This window comes from Helianthus annuus, chromosome 5, assembly GCF_002127325.2.
Source record: "Helianthus annuus cultivar XRQ/B chromosome 5, HanXRQr2.0-SUNRISE, whole genome shotgun sequence".
In the NCBI taxonomy this organism is placed as follows: domain Eukaryota; kingdom Viridiplantae; phylum Streptophyta; class Magnoliopsida; order Asterales; family Asteraceae; genus Helianthus; species Helianthus annuus.
The window spans coordinates 126,254,067-126,269,565 of record NC_035437.2 but is presented as its reverse complement, the minus strand read 5'-3'; the positions used below and the strand labels follow the sequence as shown (position 1 = coordinate 126,269,565).

General features: G+C 41.7%; 1 non-coding gene across 1 annotated transcript; it reads right to left on the bottom strand.

Moving 5' to 3' along the window:
- Window positions 1-7,409: 7,409 nt before the first annotated feature.
- Window positions 7,410-7,515, bottom strand: LOC118492731. Its single transcript, XR_004894733.1, has one exon. It is a non-coding gene; the product is annotated as a small nucleolar RNA R71 (small nucleolar RNA).
- Between the last annotated feature and the right edge of the window lie 7,984 nt (window positions 7,516-15,499).

Below are 15,499 nucleotides of genomic sequence, written 5' to 3'. Positions count from 1 at the left end.
AGCAGTTTTAGAAGGAGGGAAATACCTATATAGAAACTTTTGGGCTAGTTCATCCCAAGTGTTTACCGATCCAGCTGGGAGGGTGTTGAGTCAAGCTTTCGCTCGGTCTTTTAGTGAGAATGGAAACATACGGAGGAGGATGGCGTCGTTTGATGCTCCATTGATCCGAAAGGTATCACATATTTCTAAGAAATTAGTTATATGTAGATGAGGATCCTCGTCCGCAAGCCCGTGGAAGGTTGCGGAGTTTTGGAGCATTTGTATCAAATGCGGTCGAAGTTCGAAGTTATTGGCTTCGACATTCGGAGCATTGATAGCGGCGCCTAGATTACCTACGGTGGGCCGTAGATAATCCATAAGGGTACGTTGGTCCGCCATTGGGGGTGGATCACCCGAAACCTTCTCTTGGTTTTTGGCTTTTAACCTTTTTCTAAGAAAGCGTTCGGGTTCTTCTAGCGGTTCCTTTATGTCTTTATTGGAACTGGAGCTCATACACTACGTGAGGACGGCGTCGGGTTCCAAGTCCTGCAATAAAAACAGAAAAGAACGTTGGTCAGAAGGTTCACCACGGCCCCGTGTTGAGCGAACACGGCCCCGTGGTCGGAATTACAGTGATTGTTTTTCAGATCCCAGTTACTGGAAGTTGGACACGGCCCCGTGTTGCACCGGCACGGCCCCGTGGTCAGCCTTCTGTAACTTGAAAAACAAAAACTGCCAGTAACGTTGCTGAGCACGGCCCGTGTTCGACCAGGCACGACCCCGTGCTGAGCTCTGCAGAAGCTGAAAATCTAAGAAAAATCCTAAAAAAAATTAAAGAAAAATAAAAAATATGATTAGGCCGTTGATTCCTAACTTTCTTAAAATCCTTGTGTCCCCGGCAGCGGCGCCAAAAACTTGATGCGTGTCAGTGTGTATATATTTTATATATATATTTAAGCCCTTTTTACACTTTTAGCCAAGTTTTAAATTTATAAAACACGATATTCACTAACACTAAACACACATATGGGCAAGTGCACCCATCGTGGACGTAGTATAGTGTTGGTAAGATACCGAGGTCGTCCAAGGACACAAGAGCTTTTAATACCGGTTTATCCTCAACGTCTAATCAAATCAAAAAGTTAGAAAAATGTTTTAAACTAAGAAAAATAAAAACTAACTAAATGCTGAAAATAAAAATAAAAATAAAAACAGATAGACAAGATGAATCACTTGGATCCGACACGTGTATTAGTATAACCTTTGATTATTTTCGCACTTTTGCACTTGTTTAAGAGATTATCTTAGTTATTGTAGTAGGCCCCTCTTTTGAAGGCGACGTTACCCTCAACCCAGTAGTTTGAGTCAGCAAGGATACAATCCTAAAGGGTCGGATTATTGAAAGATAATGAATTAAGTTATTAATGCAAATTGTGGTAGGCCCCGCTTTTGGCGGTGACGTTACCCTCGGCTAAGTAGTCTGAGTCAGCAGGGATACAGTCCTAAATAGCCGGGTTATAGTATTAATAGTAGTTAACTTATGAGGGGGTCAAAGAGTTTGGATCCCCGCCATCCAATACCTATGGGCATTGAAGGAGATCCTACTAAATTTGACCCAGGTCCCAAGCAGGACCTCTAAACGCTGAACAAGGGCAAGACCCTTACCAAACCGTTCCCTTAACCCCCGACCAGGTAGCCAACATACCTCCATATAGACCATGGAGATATGAATGGTGAAAATCTTTTATTTTATATAGACAGTAAAATAATGCCAAGACACCACGGACAAACGATAAGGAAAGATCACCTTCAACATAAGTAACTAGTTATTAAAGTCATTAATACAAAACCAAATAAAAAGTGCAAAAGATTAAAAATAAAAAGTATTATACTAAACACTTGTCTTCACCAAGTGATGTAAAAGACTTAGGCAAACATGGCCTTGATTGTCAAGAACTCTTACGATCAATCTTGGATCCCGAGACGACTCACACACTCTACGATGGACAATGGATGATGGTGGTGGATGATGGTGTTATGGTGGTGGTGGGTGGTGGATGAGGTGTGAGAGAGGTGGTGTGCCAAGGGATGAGAGAGAATGAAGCCAAGCTCCTCTATTTATAGGCTGAACAGAAGGCTGGACACGGCCCCGTGTCCGCTGGACACGGCCCCGTGCCCGCCTGACACTCTCTCTCCTCATTAATTGTAATTGCGAATTACAATTAATGCGCCTGCTGTACTTTCACCACGCCCCCGTGCTCGCTGGACACGGCCCCGTGGTGGGCAATGGAAGCTTCTACTGGTTTGTCTTTTCTGCTGCTTCCTGGGCACGCCCCCGTGTTCGCTGGACACGGGGCGTGTTCAGACTCTGTTTCTTCTCCTTTGCCTTGGGAGGTGCCTTTGAGGGTCCGGGCAGTCCACTTTTGTTCCTTTTCTTGTATTTATGGTAGAATTAGCTGTCTTTTTGCTTCTTTTGTGATTTTGAGCTCATTTCATCCTGAAAATACAAAAGGAAGACAAAAACACTCTTTTTCCAACATTAGTACTTAAAAATGGTTTGTTTTATGCCTTAATTGATGTGATTTATATGTTGCATTTTACACACATCACTTCTCAATATCCCAGCGAAGGTCTTGTCCATCAGGCGTTGGTATGTGGCGCCAGCGTTTTTTAGACCGAATGGCATCTTTGTATAACAGAAGATCCCGAGATCGGTTCTAAAAGTTGTCTTGTCCTCATCTTCGAGCTTCATCTGAACCTGATGATACCCCTTATAACAATCTAAGAAGCACTTCCATCTGTATGGCGCGAGAGAGTCTATCTTTTTGTCAATCTCAGGCAAAGAATAGCAATCTTTGGGGCATGCCTTGTTGAGAATCAGTATAATCAACGCACATACGCCATCCTCCGCTCGACTTTTCCACCATTACTGGGTTCGCGACCCAACTTTGATAACGGACTTCCCGCAGGATTCCAGCTTTGAGTAGCTCACATACTTGCTCATTCATTGCTTTTGTTTTGTCTGCCCCTAAGCTGCGCCTTCTTTGGACCTTTGGTTCAACAGAGGGGTAGGTGTTTAAGCAATGCTCGGTAATGTCGCGCGGGACACCGATCATGTCTGCCGGGGTCCAGGCGAAGATATCCATATTCCTGAACAATAGTTGCTTCAGATGCGTTCTGATATCTGATGAAATGGCGTGGCCTATTGTTACCGTTTGCTCTGGGTACTTACGGTTTAACACCCACTTCTCTGGCTCAGTTGTTGAAACTTTCGCCGCTTTCGTTGGGCGCAACTCTTCCGTTGACATTACTTCTTTTTTGGCATAGATGATCGCCACCCCCGTCTTGGTTGGAAACCCTATCGCTGAGTGGGGGGTGGTATAAAGTCACGAGGGGCTTTATCACGCCACATAAGTGTCACCTCAACGCCACGTCATATAGGGGGTTTTAAAGATCCTTCCTTTAACTTGCATGCAATGGTTTAAAGTCCCATCAATGCCATAGCGCCCCCTTATCTTGACCAAATGCCTCAGTCAAGCCAAAAAACACTCGTAGCACCTTGGCGGAGAGCCTTTAGCGCTCCCTCTTAACGGCGGTGGTATGGTGGTTGGCGCCTCGGGGCGCTATAAAAGGTGAGGTGGCGGGGAGGCGCTATGCCACACCCTGTGGCCTAACAGATATTAGGAAATAATGTTGACTTAATTATCTGTTTATTGTCGGCTTTTCACGTAGTTGTATTAATAATTATAAGGCCTAGAGACCATAGGTGTTGGGTTTGATTCCTATAAGGAGGGTTTTTGTAACAACCCGCGTTTAGAAAGTCAAAGTACAAGTCAAAGTCAAAGGAAGAAAAGATTGCTAATTGCGATATGTCACTCCTTGCTTAACTATTGATTGTACACTTTGACTTGTAATCTATTTCTTTAATTTGTATACTTTAGTTGTATTATGTGGAGTATCAATAATAATCGCATTTAATCGACGTTTATCGCTAATATATTTATCGCTAATCGCATCGCAATCGCATTCGCAACTTGCATTATAGGTTATGTATATTGTTTTACGTGTATGTGCTACTTCTGTGTTACTTGTGCATGTTTATTATATGTTTGTGGTGATTAATCGAAACGCAATCGCAACTCTATCGCAATGCAGTCTAATCACAAACGCTAAACGCAAGTTTATTTATGTTGTTAAATGATGGCTATGTTATTTGTGTGACTATTATCTAAATTTATCGCATCGCTTAATCGACACTCGCTTAAACGCATCGCATCGCACAACGCACGAAACGAAACATCGAAACTCAACTTTCCGGAGACATTCGATCGCATGGTCATCCGTACGGATGACCATCCGGTCGGATGGCCCTCCGATTGCACACTGCACCGCCTTTCCTTTTTTGGTCACCTATAAATAGCACCTGTCACATTATGAACAGTGATGTGACAGCTCTGGTGCGACCCTTCGACTTCACAGCCTATTTTCTCTCGATTCCTCGCGATTCTTGTAAGTTTTCAACTCAAATCTTGTAAATCTATCATCTACACACACTTCTTCATCATTTTCACCTTTGAATCTTCACTTTTCACCATGAAATCGGCTGGTTTGAGGTGTTCTAGTATGATGTCATCATGGGGTTCTTATGAACTTCAAGATTTGACCTCATTCCACCAAGAACAACTCAGATCTAAAGGATTTCAACATGTTTAAACAATGATTTCGCATACATCTAAACATTTTCAAGATTAGAAGAATTGAAAAATGTTTTCATAACTTTTCTTTCAACTCTTTTACACTCTTGCACTCAAAACCGATAGAATCGGAGCTCATTGACGGGTGGTCCGTAGGACAACCCTTAAGGCCTTTAAATAGACTAAAATACCATACTTTATCTGGTTAATAGCTTGAATTTGGCAATCACAAGATGTTTGATGTTACAGGTGTTAAAGAGCTTAAAATGCGGGTTTTATGGAGCTTGGATGGATGCAAGAAGTTGGCGGTGTTGGGATTGAAGAAATGGTGAATTAAATGAAGGAAACAAGGAAAAACTAACACTCAGCGCCGTAACCTACGGCACTTGGCCGTAGGTTACGACCCAACCTTTGCAAAAAGCCTTCGCCGTAAGACAGAAGCCACCCGCCGTAAGGGAAAGCTGCCCGCCGTAACCTACGGCCCTCTGCCGTAGGTTACGCCACCGACTGATCCAATTTTGTAACTTATGCATTAAATTGTCATTTCATGGGTTTTTATGGTGGCTCATCATATGTTTTCGGTTACCACTTGGCTTGGGAACGAATTTGGAGCAATCTTGGAGACTTGGAAGCTTGAAGAACACTTGTTTAATCATTAGTTTTTGTGCTTTGATCTTTATGAACAATAGAACTTTTGTTATGATGTTGCTTCAAGCCATGAGTGGCTAAACACTTGATGATTGTCCTGGATTGAAGGTTTGGTTGAGACATTTCAAGTTTGATTTTTCTAATTTCTAGAATAACAATCTTTATCTTTATGATTTGTTGTTATGATGTGTGATTGTTTGTTAGTAACTTGTTGATTCTTATGTTGAACTAATTAGAAACCATACGTTCTTGGTGCCGTTGGCAATCGAGATATCATGGGTATAGTTAGGCTTGGGTAAGGGTTGATTGATCATCGGGTAACAACCTCACGTTCTAGGAATCTAAGTACTTAGTTCCCTTTCATCACTGCAAGTAATCACACATGAGCTATGTCTATGTAGTTCTTTCTAGTGAAATGATAATATGAATGTCAAACCAAACCGGAAATCTAGGATGGTCATTTGTCTCTAATTTGCTTACAACTAAAACTTCTCCTTGCAATTTACTTAGTTAAGTCTAGTTCCTAAACCAATTCACTTAAATCAACTCTTGAATTTACTTTTATTGTCATTAGGTTAATTTTAGTTAACTTAGATAAATCTTCAAATAACACATATTCCACAAACTCCCTGTGTTCGATACCCACTTGCCACTATCTATTTAGTAGTAATTGGATTAAATTTGATCATGACCACGACATCACGTCAAATTTTGGCGCCGTTGCCGGGGAGTAGTACGCAACATGTGTTATTTTTGTTGTTCTTAAGTTTTTTATTTTTCTGGTTTACGCGGAGTGTGTTAGTGTGCAGGTATTTACAGGTGCATGCGTACTAGAAGCTCTCACAAGCTTTCACCATTAGCATTTGATCCGGAAATCGAACGAACTTTGTGAGCAAACAAGTTTTTGTTAAGGGAAAACACAATTAGCGGTTCACCAACAACACCAATTACACCGATTACACCACTGAGATACATGGATCGGGATCCACCACCACCCACTACAGGTGAAACTGCTCCACCATTTATACCAACAACCACTCAACCTTCACCAAATACCACCATTCCAACAAATACCACCGAACCTACCTTGATTCAAAATGTTACACCAACCAACACCACACAACCTATTACCACCCAAGAAGAACCAACCATTACTTTTACCCTGCTACTACTATTCCACCATTATCCCATTTCTTCCCGGGTGTGGGTCCATCATATTCAAACTATACCATATCACCAAACTCGACCATTGTCCATGCTTCATCGTTTCGACCATCAAACCAGTCGGGTTTTCAGTACTCAACTCTTCCATTTGGGCAATCTTCGGGAATTTAAGGAGATGGGTATGATGAGGGATATGAGGAATTTGAAGGTTTTGATGAAGATGGTTATGCTTATGGAGGTGATGGGGATCAAGGAGAATTCGGTTACGTGCAAGGCCAACTTCAAGGAATGCCAAGTGTTGGTGGAGCGCCACAACAACAACTTATACCACAACACATTAGGCCAAGGCCACAAGGGCCACAAATGCAACGTCCCATACCATTGCAACAAGTTCGTCCACCGAATGTTCAACAACAATTCCAAAGGCCAATTCAAAACCCACCGATGCTACAACAACAATTTCAACAACCAATGGCACCACAAGGGCATATACCAAGACCAATGGGTCCTGTTCGTCCAAGGGGGCGGTTTGGTGTACCAAGAAGGCATCTTAGAGAACATGCGAGGGGTATTGAAGCGCATTTTAGGCCGGTGATTACTCATAATCCTTCACCAGTGGTTATTCCTCACAATAATCAAGGAAGAACTTTTGAAGTGAGAACGAATTCCTTGCAAAGTTTGCCGAAATATAAGGGTCTAGCAACGGAGGAACCCTATTTCCATTTGGAAGCCTACGACTCAATTTGCAATACTCTTGGGAGTCAAGGTTTTTCGGCCGATGATGTCAAGTTGGTCTTGTTTCAATTTTCTTTGGAGGATAAGGCAAAGAAGTGGTTCTACACTTTGCCTTCGGCATCTATTTATACTTGGGCGGAGATGCAACAAATTTTCTTAGACGGTTTTATACCGCCCAAAAGACCAGTGATGCTAGGAAGGGGTTGAGGAGTTTCCAACAACAACAAGGCGAAATGTTTCATGAAGCCTTTGAGCGTTTTAATATGATGATAAAAAATTGCCCGCATCATGGAATTAAACTTTGGGAGTTGATGAATGCTTTCCATGAGTGGTTGTGTGCCGAATATGCGCATGATTTAATGTCCATCACAAATGGGACTTTTGTCACAAACTATGAGCATGACGATTGGGAGTTCTTGGAGCAAATGGCCATTACATCAAAGAGAAAAGCTCAAGCATCAAGGAGAGCACGACTAACCATTACCCGAACACAAGTGCATGCGGTTGATGATGGTAATGTACAAACTTCTAATCAAATTTATGGTGTTTGTGCTATTTGCAATGAAATAGGTCATGCGGCTGAAAATTGCCAAGGAGGTGATGGGCAATACGAAGAGGTTCATGCTGTGCAAGGTCAAGGAGGGGGTGGTAGAAATTACAACAATATGAATTCTAATACTTACCACCCCGGTTTAAGAAACCACCCAAACTTTCGGTATGGGAACCCTTCAAATCAAGTTAACCTGAATTTCCAAGGAAACCAAGGATTTCAAAGGCAATATCAAACGGGTCAAAGCTCTTCGGGTGGAAACGAAGTAATGGAGATGTTAAAGGCGATACAAGTCGAAATGCAACGAATGAATCAACGTGATGAAGTTCGGATGCAAAAGGACGAGGCCCGTGATAAAGCTATTCAAACTTTGACTACTCAAATGGGTCAACTTGCGAGTGAAGTGGCGATTTTGAAGAAAGCAAAAGGCCAGCTACCAAGTGACACGGTGATAAATCCCAAAAACATTAAAAGTGTTAACATCAATGTGGTAAGCACCGTTCCTAGTACCGAATTTAATGAAAAATGTCTAACCACTTCGAGTCAAATAAATGCAGGTTTGAAAAAGGATGCCGATGGTGAGAATGATAAAGAGCATGGAGCACCAATCGTGCCTATCCGTGTGGGAAAATTAAAAATCCCTCACGCATTGTTGGACTACGGGGCAAGCATGAGTGTGTTACCAGGCGATCTATATGATATGTACGACTTTGGTCTGCTTGAAGATATAAACACCATGGTTAGCTTGGCGGATGAAAGTTGGAGGCGTCCACGGGGAATGGTTAGGAATGTTAATATTCAGTTGGGAGAGTTTAAATACCTGGTGGATTTTCTAGTTCTAGACTATGCTTCTACCAAAATGGCAGCACAACAAAGGGTAATCTTAGGTAGACCGTTTCTATACACATCAAATGCTCAAATTAATTGTAGAGACGGGATTATTACCATGACCGAAAAGAACCGTAAGTTGTCCTTTGATGTTCAAACTAGAGTGATTAGTTATGAGTCCATTGAGGGGAAGGGTGGTGAGTCTAGTGATTGTATAAAAAATTTGTGTCAAAGAATGAAAATAAATCACACACCGAATCGTGAAGACACGCATACGGGATCAAGTAGGATTGTATTTGATTACCCACTGAATCGAAGCGGGGCGGATGCATTTTACAAAATGACACGATGTAGTGATGGAAGTGGCAGAAACCGATTCTTTGAGCCACCTTAAATGGGGGAGGCACGGTCTGGCTGAAGACTCGAAACTTAGCGCTGCTCGGGAGGCAAACCGGGGTCTTATATTGATCTTGCTGTTTTTATCTTTCTATGTTTCAGGGCCATGGCGACATTCAAGTGTGGGGAAGATGTACGGATATTTGGGTAAAAGTGGTTATAGGAAGTCGGATTATCTACAACATCTGTTGTGGCAAACTTCACCAGGTCAATGTACTCTTTCCTTAGTCTTGTTGTGTTCTTTAGCTTTGAAATATTGGTAGTTAGTTTGTTTGATTTTGTTAAAAAAATACAAAAAGAAATTTGGGGTTGAGTTTATAAGCTTTTAGTTGGTGTTTAAGAATTTATGCGATCAAAGTCTCTCAAAACCATACATTGGGGTCAATGTATCCCAAGTGTGGGGATGGGGAGAAATTTTGAGATTTTTGAAAATTTTTTAAATCAAGCAAAACATGAAAAATTTGAACACCTTAGTCTAACCCCAGATGATGCACCGGCAACCCTTAATACCCTTTTGTTCTTGGTGAGAGTTGAAGCCACACTTGTACATAAATAAAATTTATATTTGATGAGAGTGGCAACGGGCGGGGGTGCATTAGAACTTGTGCTTGAATGCGGTTTGAGTCCTTAGTTGGACGTGAATGTGAAAAGGATAAGGGCATTTAGGTAGCCTCGTCTTTAGTGTGTGTGAGTGTGGGATTTGGGGGGTTGGACCTCATAAATTATATATATGAGCATGGTTGTGAGAGGGGCGGGGGTTTGGACATTTAGTTGCCCAATTTTGTGCCTACAAGCCTATATTTTGTTACCCCTAGTTAGTTACCTAAAAATTTACCCGATTTGACCTGGTCTTATAGTATTAGTGGTTGTTTAGTAGTTTGTGATTTAGTTTGTTTTATAAAAAAAAGAACAGAAAGAAAAGAAAAAAAAGAACAGAAAGAAAAGAAAAAAAAAAAGAGAAAAAGCAATGAAAAATGAAAAAAAGTGATGTTTAGTTGTCTTGTATATAGTAGTTAAGTTTGATAGTTGTTCGTTTGTTTCTTTGGGTAATAAAAGACCGGGTTAAGTTTTCGCTACTTCATATATATTCCATTTCCTACCCATTCGCCTAGCCTCGTTACAACCTTAAAAGCCCCTTTGATTTGCATTCATGTTTGGCACTTGTAGGAGGAGGACCGATTTAGGTACAAGCCTATAGTTGTGCAATCACCCGTTTGCCTATTGTGTGTCTAGCTTATCTTTGCTAGTACTTACTTGTAGCCGAGAGGAGAGATTTAAAGAGGGGTGTATTGTTTTGGGTGTTAGAGCATTCACATCCAACCCACTAAAATTATACATACATTCCACTAAAAAACAACTCCTATATCAATATATTTCCACTAAAAACAAATATTTTTTCTCTCTCCTTTTCAATTAAATAATATTTTTATACCTTTATTATTACATTTTTCTCTCTCCTTCACTCACAACCACTTTCAATATATATTAAAAAATTATAGTGGGTGAACAGTGTCCCTCCAAATATACAGATGAACAGTAACATTTTCTCTCTCCTCTACCCACAACCACTTTTTATACTTTTTATATTTTAAAAACACCACATTGAGAATATGATGCCTTGGATGTGAATACTCTTAAGAACGGGTTAGCAAAAGGATGACATGTTTTTGTTTAGTTTATGTTGATCGCGTATGTGTTGAAAATAGTTTTTGAATGAGTTGCTTGGGACAACAACGGGTAAGTGTGGGGATGTGACGGGTGGTCCGTAGGACAACCCTTAAGGCCTTTAAATAGACTAAAATACCATACTTTATCCGGTTAATAGCTTGAATTTGGTAATCACAAGATGTTTGATGTTACAGGTGTTAAAGAGCTTAAAATGCGGGTTTTATAGAGCTTGGATGGATGCTAGAAGTTGGCGGTGTTGGGATTGAAGAAATGGTGAATTAAATGAAGGAAACAAGGAAAAACTAACACTCAGCGCCGTAACCTACGACACTTGGCCGTAGGTTACGGCCCAAACCTTTGCAAAAAGCCTTCGCCGTAAGACAGAAGCCACCCGCCGTAAGGGAAAACTGCCCGCCGTAACCTACGGCCCTCTGCCGTAGGTTACGCCACCGACTGATCCAATTTTGTAACTTATGCATTAAATTGTCATTTCATGGGTTTTTATGGTGGCTCATCATATGTTTTCGGTTACCACTTGGCTTGGGAACGAATTTGGAGCAATCTTGGAGACTTGGAAGCTTGAAGAACACTTGTTTAATCATTAGTTTTTGTGCTTTGATCTTTATGAACAATAGAACTTTTGTTATGATGTTGCTTCAAGCCATGAGTGGCTAAACACTTGATGATTGTCCTGGATTGAAGGTTTGGTTGAGACATTTCATGTTTGATTTTTCTAATTTCTAGAATAACAATCTTTATCTTTATGATTTGTTGTTATGATGTGTGATTGTTTGTTAGTAACTTGTTGATTCTTATGTTGAACTAATTAGAAACCATACGTTCTTGGTGCCGTTGGCAATCGAGATATCATGGGTATAGTTAGGCTTGGGTAAGGGTTGATTGATCATCGGGTAACAACCTCACGTTCTAGGAATCTGAGTACTTAGTTCCCTGTCATCACTGCAAGTAATCACACATGAGCTATGTCTATGTAGTTCTTTCTAGTGAAATGATAATATGAATGTCGAAACAAACCGGAAATCTAGGATGGTCATTTTTCTCTAATTTGCTTACAACTACAACTTCTCCTTTGCAATTTACTTAGTTAAATCTAGTTCCTAAACCAATTCACTCAAATCAACTCTTGAATTTACTTTTATTGTCATTAGGTTAATTTTAGTTAACTTAGATAAATCTTCAAATAACACATATTCCACAAACTCCCTGTGTTCGATACCCACTTGCCACTATCTATTTAGTAGTAATTGGATTAAATTTGATTGTGACCACGACATCACGTCACTTATTCAGTCCTTCCACTCTTTCTCTAGTAAAGTGTCGGTCTGAGATCTGATTCCTATCAACGAGAGGACCGACTTTAACGGGTTGGACAGAAACAACCGTCATGAACCGTAACTGATCAGGTTGGGGTGATTCCCGCTTCGATCGGATGACTCGGACTTGATGGGGTTTCCGTTGTTTATCACGTTGTCATACCATCTCGGTCAAACCACAAACTTTTCGGACTTAACAAATTTTCCAAGTTTCAAAACGATAAAGTCACCGAATGGACTGTCGTCCGATCGGATTGCCATCCGATCGAACGACAATCCGAACGAATGACATATGGTCTTCAACACAAACATTTTTACAAAATTTTCAAAGATCATCAGTTTCTAACGGATTGTCATCCGATCGGAAGACCATCCGATCGAATGACCATCCTACTGTGAACTTGTTCTCCAAGAAATGTCTCGCTGGACGGATCGCCATCCGACTGAACGACCGTTCGACCGGACGACCTGAAAGGTAGAGATACTTCTCTATTTTTAAAATGCTACAACGAAAACTTCAAAGCCATCATACACAAACACAACCATCCCAAACGAATGCCAATCTAACCGAATGGCCATCCTTAGCAACGATTGTTGCCCGACGCAGTGATTATTGCCTGATAGTATGTTATGTTTACACAGTGATTGTTGCCTGACACCTTAGCAATGATAGTACTATAATTTGGACTCAGCACCTGTCGTGGACAGGGGTTGTTAAGGGCTTTACTTCACGCGTCCCAGTAGGGATATGTGTTGCGCATTCTATAACTCGCAGTCACGTCTGTGCATATTTCATTGTCGATAACCTACTAGCTTCACTTTGCTACATGTTACATGCTGGTTATGCGTAAAACGTTTTCGCTATCTATTATGCTATTAAACTTGTGTGCTCACCTTTACACTATGTGTATTGACCGCTATTTTAACGTATGTAACAGGTGTTTGAGATGCTATGATGCTTGCTATGTGGAAATCAAGTAGGAGAGTCTAGAAACAAACAAACAATTTATGTCATGAGTTGTCAAAATAGTATTTTATTTGTCTTTGAGATGCTCTGTCTGTGATAATTGATTTACTGAATATGTTATGGTATGGGACGTAACTTAAGAATATTTGGTAACTTTAGTTGTTATATATTTCTCCTAGACAATCTGTTTCGCTCAGTGACGCACCCCGATGATTCCGCCATCGGTTGGGGTGTGACAGATTGGTATTAGAGCCATAACTATAGGGAATTAGGCAAGACTCGACCTAGTCCGGGTCTAGAAACGACCTAGTCTATAGTCTAAGTACCAACAGACCGACTTGTGCATAACCAGTAGGGGTTTTGTACAAGCTTACTTGCTATTCTCGCTCGCACTCGCCAAACACTATCACTCTGCCTTTCCTAAGGCAGGCACCGCACATATTTTCGAAAATGAACGAGTGATTAGATCGAGACTAGGTGTGAGAACCGTAAACTCTCGATTGGATCGCTTGTTCGATGCACATTTTTACTATAAACATGAGAATTTGCGTTGAATCAGGAGTGATATCTGTACTTCGACGCAATTCTCCTTCTCTACCTCGTGATTATATTACACAAACAGTAATAAAGTTGTTAAGTTAGGGGTGAAACCCGAATCTTGATGACTTATTCCGCTCTCTATTTTGGTTTTACAAAACTCTCACCAAAGTCTCGATGGATTCTAATGACTCAGATTGCATGAATAACCGAAAGGCTGTGTGCCATTCACCGTATGCCGGTGATGGAGCACAGTCTATTAGGCCAAAACGTGTACTCGAAGTCTCTGAGAATAGTCGAATCACTTTGGATAGTCGATGTCTATCAGCTGAGACAATCTATTTTCGATTTCGGGCCGCAATCGTTGATTTTATGTGTTTCGATTCTGAGCCTGCATTCGCTGACTCTGTGATTTATCAAACTTTTATGTGAATTGTGTGGTTTTACCTATTTATGTGTTTTGATTTTGGTGATTTATACGCTTTTCGCTTCGATCAACACACACAATTCGCACTACACATCTATCCCAAAACGCTAACAAATCGCTGCTACACTATGATCAAATCGCATGCCATGTTACTCGCTTATACTATACTACTCGCTATGCTACTCGCTGTGTGACTCGCTAATCGCAATCGCTACCCTCGAACGCGCGAACTTGAATGATAGGTAAATACGTGCAATATATGTAGGTGAATACGTGCAAAATATAGTTGAAGATGTGCTTACATGGACTATGTGCTTCTGTGGTTATGGGGACGACGTGCTTCTGTGCTTATGTGGATTATGTGCCTACGTGATTATGTGTTTACGTGATTAGATGTGTTCCTGAGCTTTATTTAGTAGTAGTGCGTGTGAGGTGAGATTCGATTATATAGTGTTTAAGTCCTATGGCGATGTCTTTTGCAGACAATGTCGTCATTTGGATCCCCTCACTCTCGCACTGCCCGAAGAAACCATGAGGACAAACGCATCGCTGCCCTTGTCGCTAAGCAAATGGCGAAAGTTATCCCTCAAATCGTCATTGAGCTTAACGAAAACGCCAGCAAGTCCTCTGATGAATCAAGGACTGACTCACCTAAGGGTACTTTCAGCTTTAAGCAGTTTAAGGCCTGTGGCCCAAAAGAGTTTACGGGCGAAGACGGACCAACCGCGATGTTTCAATGGTTCGACTCAATCAAAGTCACGCTCCGTCAGAGTGGATGTCCCGAACACCTGTGAACTGTTAATGCAATCGGCATCTTCCAGTCCAGGGCTCTGGAGTGGTGGACAGCCAAAAGGAATAAATGTGGGAATGATGCAGCCTATGGGCTTACGTGGGATGAGTTGAAGGACATCATGATGAAGGAGTTTTGCCCTCCCCACGAGCTTCAGAAGCTGGAAAATGAGTTCTGGCACATCAAGCAGGACGGTGGCGATAACGCCAGTCTTACTGCCCGCTTCAAACAGCTAAGTATCATTTGTCCAACCCAAGTGGCAACACCTGAGATGACGATCAAGAAGTATATTCGTGCTTTACCGGATTGTGTTGCTGACTTCGTGCAAGCCGCGAAGACAACAACAATTGAAGAAACCTACCTACTCGCTGCCGAGATTAATGACAAGCGAGTTCTCGTTTCATCAAGCTGCCATCGCTCCCACCACTGAAACCGTCGCTGCGCCGCAAACTTCAAAGTCCTCCCGCCATAAGAGAAAGAACAACAACAACCGCAACCCCAACACCGCCAAGTAGCGGCATTGGTGACTAATGCGCCGCTGGCCAAGCGTGCTTATACTGGTCCTCACCCGGCCTGCCCTACCTGTACCTACCATCATCCCATGGTGATTGCTTGCAGATTCTGTGTTAACTGCAACATGTGCGGCCACTTTACTGCCAATTGCTTTACTGGTCCACGTCAAGCCCCAGCTCAAGGTCAAGGTCAAGCCCCTGCACCACAAGCTCTCCTTCCTGCTCCCCAGGGCCGGCAAGCAGCTCCTGCACCTGCCGCTCATGCTAGAG